Source organism: Triticum dicoccoides, chromosome 2B (assembly GCF_002162155.2).
Source record: "Triticum dicoccoides isolate Atlit2015 ecotype Zavitan chromosome 2B, WEW_v2.0, whole genome shotgun sequence".
Taxonomy (NCBI): Eukaryota; Viridiplantae; Streptophyta; class Magnoliopsida; order Poales; family Poaceae; genus Triticum; species Triticum dicoccoides.
In genome coordinates, this window is record NC_041383.1 from 113,935,838 (window position 1) to 113,946,790 (window position 10,953).

Genomic DNA, 10,953 nt, shown 5'->3' on the forward strand with positions numbered 1-10,953 from the left:
GGCGTTAACCCAGCTCAACTGGGGCGGAATTGCAGTGGTGCTCCCAGTGCTACCTTAGCCGATATAACGGAACGTAAGGTACCAAAACATGGGAGCCGGGCAAACCCAACTATTGACCCAAGAACATGATTCGGAGCCGATGCATATAATGCTATAAGTTCGGGGTGCCGCACTTGTGAAAGTGTTCGGACTTATCACACCATAACGCGGGAAACATAAGCCCCCGGTGTATTTGAGCCGTACCAAAATGTACGGATGCAACATGTCATATGTATAAAAAGAAAATGCAATTAAAAGCAAAAAGGTGATGCATTGTTTTATTCAATAAGTGCTGCTACGAATGCAGAACGATACAAATAGTGTGATAAGCAAGGGATGGGACTGTTAAACATGTCCCCCTCCAGGGGTAGGCTGCGAAATGGTGTATAAAAATGCTCGTAATGGAGACCACCTGTATTTTCGTTGTAGCTGATATCCTTCCCTGGCTGTTGCATCGTGAGTTCGGCAGATCTGCTGCCGGACAGGTCCTCTGACGAACGGAGTCCTGTGGGTAAAAAATAAAAGGAAAAGAAAAAAGAAACGACACACTTAAGAGCCCCTGGTGCGGTTGAGCCGCAGTCTGGGCTTATCGTGGTCGAGCCCCTTGCCCCATGCCCATGGTATCTTCGGAGCATAATGGAGTACGCGAAGGGTCTGCCTTAATGTTTGACAGGGGCTGGGGTTGGGGCGGCACTGCTACGCGTGCTCGGAACGTGCCAGGTGGTCGTGTTGTAGGTTACTCCGGGCACACTTAGCTGTGTCCGGCCGCTTGGCAGCCGGACTCGAGAATTGCCTTAAAAGGCTGCTTTGTACTTCTGCCGCGAGAGCTGCTGTATGTTCCTCCGTTCGGAGAGAGCGTTCAGTGTTTCCATTGACCGTGATGACTCCTCTAGGGCCTGGCATCTTGAGCTTGAGGTATGCGTAGTGCAGCACCGCGTTGAACTTTGCGAACGCGGTACATCCGAGCAAGGCATGATAGCCGCTGCGGAACGGGACTATGTCGAAGATTAACTCCTCGCTTCGGAAGTTATTTGGGGATCCGAAGACCACTTCCAGTGTAACTGAGCCTGTACAATTGGCTTCTACACCTGGTATGATGCCTTTGAAGGTCGTCTTGGTAGGTTTAATCCTTGAGGGGTCTATGCCCATTTTGCGCACCGTGTCCTGATAAAGCAGGTTTAGGCTGCTACCGCCGTCCATCAGGACTCTGGTGAGATGAAATCCATCGACGATTGGGTCTAGAACCAATGCGGCGAACCCACCATGGCGAATGCTGGTGGGGTGGTCCCTTCGGTCAAAGGTGATCGGGCAAGAGGATCATGGATTGAACTTCGGGGCAACTGGCTCCATCGCATATACATCCCTGAGTGCACGCTTCCGCTCCCTTTTGGGTATGTGCGTGGCATATATCATGTTCACCGTCCGCACCTGTGGGGGGAAACCCTTCTGTCCTCTATTGTTCGGCGGTCGGGTCTCTTCCTCGTCATCGCTATGTAGCCCCTTGTCGCTGTTTTCGGCAATTAACTTGCCTGCCTGGTTGAACACCCAACAGTCCCTATTGGTGTGGTTAGCTGGCTTTTCAGGGGTGCCATGTATCTGGCACAAGCGGTCGAGAATTCGGTCCAAATTGGACGGGCCCTGAGTTGTTCTTTTAAATGGCTTTTTCCGTTGACCGGGTTTAGAGCCTCTGAATCCGGCATTGACTGCCGTATCCTCACTGTTATCGCCGTTAATGCGGCGTTTGTTTTTGTTGCGACGCAACCTGCCACTACGGTCCTTGATATCTGGACTGCTAGAATTTTTGTTGAGGTTGTAGCTGCGTGCTAGCCAGTTGTCCTCACCCGCACATAAGCGGGTCATGAGTGATGTAAGGGCTGCCATGGATTTCGGCTTTTCCTGTCCCAGGTGCCGGGCAAGCCACTCGTCGCGGATGTTATGTTTGAAGGCCGCGAGGGCCTCGGCATCCGGACAGTCGACGATTTGGTTTTTCTTGGTTGAGAACCATGTCCAGAATTGTCTGGCCGATTCGTCTGGCTGCTGTATTATGTGGCTGAGGCCATCTGCATCTGGTGGTCGCACGTACGTGCCTTGGAAGTTATCGAGGAATGCGGCTTCCAGGTCCTCCCAACTCCCGATTGACTCTGCTGGCAAGCTGTTAAGCCAGTGCCGGGCTGGTCCTTTAAGTTTGAGTGGGAGATATTTGATGGCGTGGAGATCGTCTCCGCGGGCCATGTGGATGTGGAGGAGATAGTCCTCGATCCAGACCGCGGGGTCTGTTGTGCCATCATAAGATTCAATATTGACGGGTTTAAACCCTTCTGGGATTTGATGATCCATCACCTCATCTGTGAAGCACAGTGGGTGTGCGGCGCCTCTGTACTGGGCGATATCGCGACGGAGCTCAAAAGAGCTTTGTCTGTTGTGTTCGGCCCGGTCGGACTTACTGTGTCCGGGGTGACGGTGATTGTCACGTATCGTGGGGCGCCCACATGATCCATAGATCGATCTTGGTTGTCTTGCCTTATCCTCCAATATGTCTCGCAGGTCCGGAGTGTTCCCCTGTGGCCTTGTGCTTTTCGAGCGATGCCGGGGTACGTGTCTAGTGAAGGGCCTTGAGGCCTCTCTGTCGCGACCACGGGGTGGTCGATCAGCCGTATTGTCTCCTGGTGAAGCGGGATCATATGCCTCCACCTCTAATCGGGGGAGCAGCTTACGTTTGGGGTAGCTTTTGAAGGGGCGTTCGAGTTCATGCTCTTCGGCCGCGAGGACTTCGGTCCATCTGTCGGCTAGCAGATCTTGATCAGCTCTAAGCTGTTGCTGCTTTTTCTTGAGGCTGTTTGCCGTGGCCATAAGCCTGCGTTTGAAACGCTCCTGTTCGATGGGATCCTCAGGTACGACGAATTCGTCGTCGTCGAGGCTTGCCTCGTCTCCGGAGGGAGGCATATAGTCCTCTACCTCTTCTTCGGCCGCTCTCTCATGAGGGCTGGCGTCCCCCTCCTCCTGTGCTGGATCTTGCTGGAGTGGGTTGTCTTCGGCGCTATCCGGTGTATTATTGTCTCCGGTGCCGGAATCCTCATTCTTGCTATGGCGGGATTTAGAGCGGTGCCGCTGACGCCGACGCTTGGGCTGTTTCTTGGAGGGGTCATCCTCCGCTATTCCTTCGCCATTACCATCCTTTGGGATATCCACCATGTATATGTCGTATGAAGAGGTGGCTTTCCAGTGCCCGGTGGGCGCTGGTTCTTGGTCGTCTCCGGCATCGTCGTCCATACCGTCGATGTCCTCGGAGTCGTAATCTAGCATGTCGGTTAGATCGTCGACAATGGCTACCAAGTGGGTGGTGGGTGGGCTTTGAATTTCTTCGTCGTCCGCATCCCAACCGTCCTGGCCGCAGTCCGGCCAGGCCTCTCCTGATAACGAGAGGTGCTTTAGCAAACTCAAGATGTCGCCAAAAGGTGAGCGTTGAAAGATGTCCGCCGCGGTGAACTCCATGATCGGCGCCCAATCGGATTCGACTGGAGGGGGCGCGGGAGGTCCGGAGTCCGGCAAGGAGTCCGGCACCTCGGAGTCACGAGCTTCATGGGGGACAAGATCGGTGTTCGGCTCTATCGCCGTAGAGGATGCAGCCCCCGAGGCGGTGTCTAGGCATCCATCCTCGATCTGTGGAGCTGGCTCCGAATTGAAGATCGGAGTGGTTTCGAGTGCGGCCTCCAGGGTACTGTCCGGCTGCAGAGCTAAATCATGCATGTAGTGACAGTGCGGCACGCTCGGCTGTGGCTCGAATCCATAGAGGATCAAGTCCCCGCGGATGTTAGCCGTGAAGTTCAAACTTCCAAATCTGACCTGACGGCCAGGGGCATAGCTTTTGATCTGCTCTAGATGGCCAAGCGAATTGGCCCGCAGTGCGAAGCCACCGAATACGAAGCTCTGTCCGGGGAGAAAAGTCTCACCCTGGACTGCGTTGTTGATGATGGTCGAAGAAGCCATCGAGCCTATCGGTGACGACACAGAGGAGCTCTCAATGAAAGCACCAATGTCGGTGTCAAAACCGGCGGATCTCGGGTAGGGGGTCCCGAACTGTGTGTCTAGGCGGATGTTAACAGGAGACGAGGGACACGATGTTTTTACCCAGGTTCGGGCCCTCTTGATGGAGGTAAAACCCTACGTCCTGCTTGATTAATATTGATGATGTGGGTTACAAGAGTAGATCTACCACGAGATCAAGGAGGCTAAACCCTAAAAGCTAGCCTATGGTATGATTGTTGTTCGTCCTATGGACTAAAGCCATCCGATTTATATAGACACCGGAGAGGGCTAGGGTTACACAGAGTCGGTTACAATGGTAGGAGATTTACATATCCGTATCGCCAAGCTTGCCTTCCACGCCAAGGAAAGTCCCATCCGGACACGGAACGAAGTCTTCAATCTTGTATCTTCATAGTCTTGGAGTCCGGCCGATGATGGTAGTTCGGCTATCCGAACACCCCCTAGTCCGGGACTCCCTCACTCTCTTTGGTCCCTTTAATTTTTCTGAGAACTCGAACTTGTGAGTAATCAATTCTTCTTGAACCGGGCATTGAGCCGGGTATTGAAAGCTTCAGAGCCTTGTTGGAGACAGATTTCCCTTGAGCCGGATTGAAAACCGGATTTTTTCTTCATTTTGAGCTGGAAATTTTCTGACGGCCTTTAAACTGGCAACATTTACTGAGCCATGTCATCATAGCCCCCAGGTCTCAAGGCGACTTGATAAGTTGGCTTGAGATTCTCCATAATTGACCATGATATAAACCGGTTTGAATCCTGCATGGGACAACTTGCAAGCCAAAGTAATTGCTCTTTTAAAGAAAATACTATGTAATATAAAATATACCGGATGGATATCACCTGATATGTTAGGCTAGTGTTTATCCACCGCAGAGTTGATGATCACCATGGTGAAGCTGAAATCAATCACAGGTGAGCCGGCCGCGGGAGTAGACAGATAAGTCGGCCGCGACGTTGTCAGCCGGTGCAGATGGGAGAGTCGGCAGCGGCGTTATAAGCTGGCGCGCACAAGAAAGTCAGCCGCAGTGTTGGAAACGGCACAGTCGCGGGCGAGTCGGCCGCGAACGCGGACGATGAGTTAGTCGCGTGTGCTGATTCAGCAAGGGTGGCGATCCGCGTACGTATCCATCAAGGAGCGCAACACGGACAAGTGCTAGTGCAAAAGTGATGCTGGCGTGCACCCATTATGCGACACCTTTGTAATGAATAATAGTCCTGTGAAAAAATATCACAGACCAGAATAATTATTCTCAAATGATTAATATGCACTAAAATAAATAGGAGAAATCCCTAGACTAGAAACCACAAATCAATTGAAGAATCGTCAAGCTCGATTGATCGCTGTAACAGCGGTGCCAACACAGCATGGCGACCAGAGCTGCATCTCGTGCTCTCTGCGCTCTCCTCGCACTCTCCCTAGGTTGGACCCTCCCTCTCTCTGTTTCATAATTCTTGTCGTGATTTTACTTGTTTACATACATGATTCCTCAGTGTGTCAGGCGGTCTCTCATGTGGATCCTGCCGGAGGGGTGGAGGTGAAAGGGTACCCGTGTGGCAACGTGGTCGTCATCCGCATCCCGCACGACGGTGTCTGTGAGCGAGACCATTGCAGCGGGCCGTGCATGGAGCAGTTCATGTGGAAGTACCCAGGCATCAAGGCCGTCATAGGCGACTGCACGGCGGAGAATACCCACGAATGCATCTGCTCTTTTCTTTGCTAGTTGAACTTGATGTACAAGAGTAGTAGCCAATGTTGTGATGTTGTTTTGCTCAGAGGAAATAAAACTTGATGCACATTCTTTTCATTTTTGCTTTGTAGCCCTAGCTATTTTGTTCTTGAGAATATATAATTCGGCCATATATGGACGGGCTCAAAATAGGGACTTCTTGTTGCCACGGGTAACAACACACTATTATTGGAGGAAAATAGAACGAGCAAGAAACGAGCAGATGATAGAGATCGCTCAGATCTGACACCTACCATAACCGCGCCATCCGCCGTCAGCGTATGCATAACTGTGCCTTGCCGGCGGAGAAAGAAGCCGGCCTCGCAAAGATGGACGAAATGGTGGCCACCATGTCTGCGCCCGCTGCCATAATCGAGGAGAAGTCGAACATGGGAGGCCGCCGCCGCTTGGGTCACATGAAGCCCACCACCGAGGCGATGCCGGCGTACACAACCGGTGTCTTGCCCGGTCGCAGGGCACCATCGTCCCCTTCCCTCCGGCTAAAGCACATCGCGGTGGTTGCACTCCGATGTGTGGCGCTGCCGAGCATGGGGAAATGAGCCGCCCTTTGTGCTGAAGCATATACCTTTGGGGCTCTCGACAGTTTGACGAGCGGTCTGCCGGACATGCGGAAGACAATGAAGATCCGCCGCGGCCGGCCATAGACTAGTCAAGGGTATCCGTGTCGTGGGAATGTATATCCACCGGCGCCGGCTGTAGACTAGTGTTACTTTAGTCCGCTATAGTTTTTAATTAAAAATTGTAAAAAAAAAGAATATAATGAATTTTGGCCGGTTTATATGAAATCAGTCATGTTTGCATTAATTCCGTTCGGTTATTTCAAACAGAGGTTAAAATATAAGCGGGCAGCATTGTATGGTGGCTTTTGGCACATCAATATCCGCGGACTGGCCCCTATATATGGATAGATGGCGGAGCAAATTTATGGTTCGTGTTGAAGATGCCCTAAGGCTACCGTAGTTGCATGTCGTTACAAATCCTTCCACGTTTGGCTCCAAGTTGGGATGCTAATTATGATCATGGGCTCTCCTTGGGGTGGCGCTGAGACATTTACACCAAACTCATAGGTAGAGGGAGTAATAACATAAGAGTATCTATAGCCGGACGCCCCAACCCCCTTATACGTCCAGGTGGACGGCTCGGTCAGTGATCGGCCACAAAAAGCGATCCAGATGGGCGCCTCAAACGGGTCTCAAATGCCCGGACCAATCGACACCTCTCATGTCCAAGCCAAATGCCCAGGGACGTTCGCCACATCGGACCGGGGCCGATGCTGGTCAACCTGACCCCACATATATTCCTCTCCATCCGCTGTCCGGGCCAAACCCTAGCCACTTCACTCCAGTCCCCTCCACTTACCTCCGCCACCCAAGCTTCCGTCCGACGATCTCCAACCTTCTTCAGCATGGCGGACAGCGGATCCGACGATGACCTGTATCGATCTGTTGACTGGGGTGTCGTTGGAGGAGGCAATGGCCATCCGCATTGCACTCCACCGCTCCCCGGGAGGATAGTGCCCGACCGGCGGCGGGATCTGTCCGGCGCGAGTCCATTGCGTGGCGCATCGGGCGCTTGAATTCTCCTGCGCTGGATAATTGCAATCCTCTTGGGAGCCTTCCAATCTCCATTTTCCCATCACCAGTCCACTAGAGTATGATTCCTACTCGGACCGGTGTGCCCGCCGTGGGAAGGAGAGGATGAGGGTCGCGGAGGCCCACCTCGCTGCTGACATGGCGGCGGCGGAGGCGGTTGATGCGGCGGCACGGGCGACCGCAGAGAAGGAAGCCATCCAGGCCCGCATTATAAAGAAGCGACAGCGGAGGAACACGCGCGCCCTCGACTGAGAGTAGAATCGGGCGGTCCATGCCATGGTCGGACTGCCTCCAAAGAGGAGAAGGAGGACATCGACGGGTTGGACAACTCCGGCTATGAGCAGATCCGGCTCCATCTGTACTGGGTCTTCAACTGCTACTTCCGCGAGATGGACAACAATGGTGCCGGGAAGGGCAAGGACAGTCGTGGACGCTCTTCTAGTCCATAGCTAGCATGCAGATTAAACATGTCGATGTTTGGTAGTCCGATGGTATGTCCTGATGTAGTAGCCGGACGATGTGTGTAATGCATCGTTTACATAGTTGCATGAGTTTGAATGGATTTGAGGTATGTTAATTGAGGTCTCCAGTTGTGAGAAGGGAAACTTGAGGAATGACAGTGTCCGTGGACGCGTTCGTGGGCGTTTGACGGACCGAATTTGTCTAAGTCCGATTGTAGATGCTCTAACGGATCTCCAACTCCTCTTGTGGCCTTTTATCAAGACACAAAGAGTCTGCACAAAAGTGTGAACAAATGACGGATAAGCTTGCATTGGTAATCAACATTTGTACAACTTATATAAGTTCCATTTGCAATACGGACCAAAGATTTGCCTCATCTATTAATTATAACCAGGTTTTGATGAAATGATACCAAAAATACAAAGAGAGTTACTCCTGGAATTCACATTTCACAATACATCGCAACTATCGTGATCTCTTGTACTCTCCAAGCTAATAAATATATGATCGGGTTGCCCACGAGGGGTATGTCGAACCACTACGGAAAATTATCTGTGCTGAGGACCGGGCCCTCTCTCTAAGTTGCTTGGCTATTGCTTCTTGGGCATCCCTGTATGTTGGAAAGAAGCCCCCTACCGGAGGAGGTATTGGGATTCTTGTGTCACAACCATTGCATGGATATTGACCATCTGTCACAAGAACTGTCTTCAAGTCTGGAGCTCGACCCATAACAGTACTTACAAATAAAAAGTGTTGCTCCAGTAGGGGCCTAAAACCACCAAACTGGAACTCTTTCAATTGCCACTTGTGACAGCTTGTGAACCCAGACAACTTCCATGAAGGTTCCACTCTCTGAGCACCAAAACATCTTATTCTTGCTTCATCACCCTCTTGGCATGGATGTTCAAACATCTGCATTCAATCACCAATACCTAAATTATAAGGGGTTATGGTAGGATTGTAATCAAAGTCAAAGAGACTACGATGGTGCTTTGAGTCAGATAGACTTGTACACATTCTAACTAAAAGTTGAAAAGAATGAGTAGAAGTACCTCAACATCAAATGTCTTGACAGATGGAGCAGCTTCGATGAGATTTAATGTCCATAATAGGTCAAATTTTATAAAAATACCATGGATGGTCAGCTTTCTTAGCTTGTTGAATGCAGTGCATAGTTGTTTTCCTTCTGGTTGCATCCAAATCTGATGAACAAAAAAAGAGAGGTAAAAATAGAATAATTGTACATCTGTATGTCATAGATGCAAGTTATGTGTGCACCAGGTTAGTCATTTGCTAAGTAATGGGATGCTTCCTGGAAATTATAAATTGTAAATAAAAGCAAATAACATGGTGAAGGAATGAACCAGCAAAACTAGAACAATCCTAGTGCTAGTCCAACATTAAGTTCGTACGTACGAAATAGCACAAAAGCACAATATAACAGCTATCGGCTAAAATTACCTTTTCTCCTCGAAAGTTTAAGGTTAAAGTATGTATGTTTGTGGCACCGTCTAGAACCTGGCTTAAACTAAAGTCTTGGTGAATGAGAGATGCGTCACAGATGAGGGATAATTCCTTGAGTGACGGGACGGAACCAAAACACAAGGGGGCCTCGTAAAACAACCAAGCCTGCCAACGGACCCGCTCTAGTTTTGGAAGGCAGAGCACCTCAGCTTTTTTCAATTTGGATAAGTAGACTTCTAGAACTCTGAGATTCGAATGTGGCGCATTGATCTTCCATACAGAACAGTCCCCGGTGTCACAGTGGTCCAGACGAAGGTGCAGCATTTGCTTGCAGCAGTCGAACAGAAGGTGATTCATGTCCCGTTCGGCCAAGCGAATATTTTGTAGATGGAGCCTTGTGAGGCAACGAAGAACGCTAGGTTATGCACTGAAAAATCCATCCATATCCTGAGCTTGCCGCACCATAATCTCGTGTGCAGAGTCCTCTGGCTTCTTCTCGGTTAAAATGGCGAGTTCCAAATCTGTTACCATCTCACTGTCAATAGCGTTGCCGACCAGCAGGCCGATGTCATGCGAGTAGTTGCCGGTGAGATAGAGCTCATGGCATAGCTTTTTATTGGTGTGTTTCCTGCGTGGCTGAGCGAAGAAGCTGCTAGTAGCTCTAGCCAGAGACGCCATTGCTTGGTCAATGTGGCGTGCAACTCCTCCGCATGGGGCGCTAAGGAAGTTCATGGCATGAAATTTGAGATCAGGAAGTAACCACGGCAAGTTTCTCCACCGCCTTGACAAAACGCTACTTCTTGCTGCCGTAGCAATGTCGACTCTCACCAAGATAGAGATTAAGATGTCGTCGGTCAGCGCGCTGAGCCTATCTTCCACACATTTCTGCAATAAGAATATATCATCCATTAATACTGTAAGTCAACATGTTTTAAAAAAACTATGGTTTTGAAAAGTTTGTTGCGTTTTGACATCAATAAATACCACCGTTTTATAAATCATAATCTCCCTAACACCGTGTTCCTTTTAGTATTTGATTGATTTGAGAAAGAGATCTCAACCTCCTCTTTCTGAACCGAAGTTTAAAAACAGTGGTTTTTAGAAACTGAAGTATTCATTGCCCAGGCATTGGTACTATGGTTTTGGAAAAAATGTGTTGCCAAACTAGGCCAGCAAAAGTAATCATTGCATCATCTCTAGCAAGAACATTGCATTCTTGTGCTGTGTGATGTACGTATCATTTATTTATAATTTCGATACATATATAGGATAGCTGAAGCTGAACGGTAGGTCCAAGGCAGATCAAAAAGAGAAGCTAGCCAAGAACTTACATGGCGGCGCACATTATCTGACTCCATGGATAATACCCTCTGGGTCCAGGATGCCCTGAACAACGCGCTCATCTTTTTATTTCCGGAGCGCTCGTCTGCTGTATTGAATCAGAGAAGAGGATGAGCCGGAAGCAAAGAATCGCCGAGTTTTCTCTCTGAGATGAAACCAAGTCGTAGAAACAACGGCCTCACGACCGCGTTGACACACCGGTATATATTGACGAGTATGTAGTGTACGACGACGCGCCTGGTAAGTCGAGGAATTTGCAGCCT

The 10,953-nt window shown here is 50.1% G+C and overlaps 1 pseudogene; it reads right to left on the reverse strand.

Annotated features, from left to right (window-relative positions):
* Positions 1-9,178: 9,178 nt before the first annotated feature.
* Positions 9,179-10,752, reverse strand: LOC119360615 (annotated as a pseudogene).
* Positions 10,753-10,953: the final 201 nt, after the last annotated feature.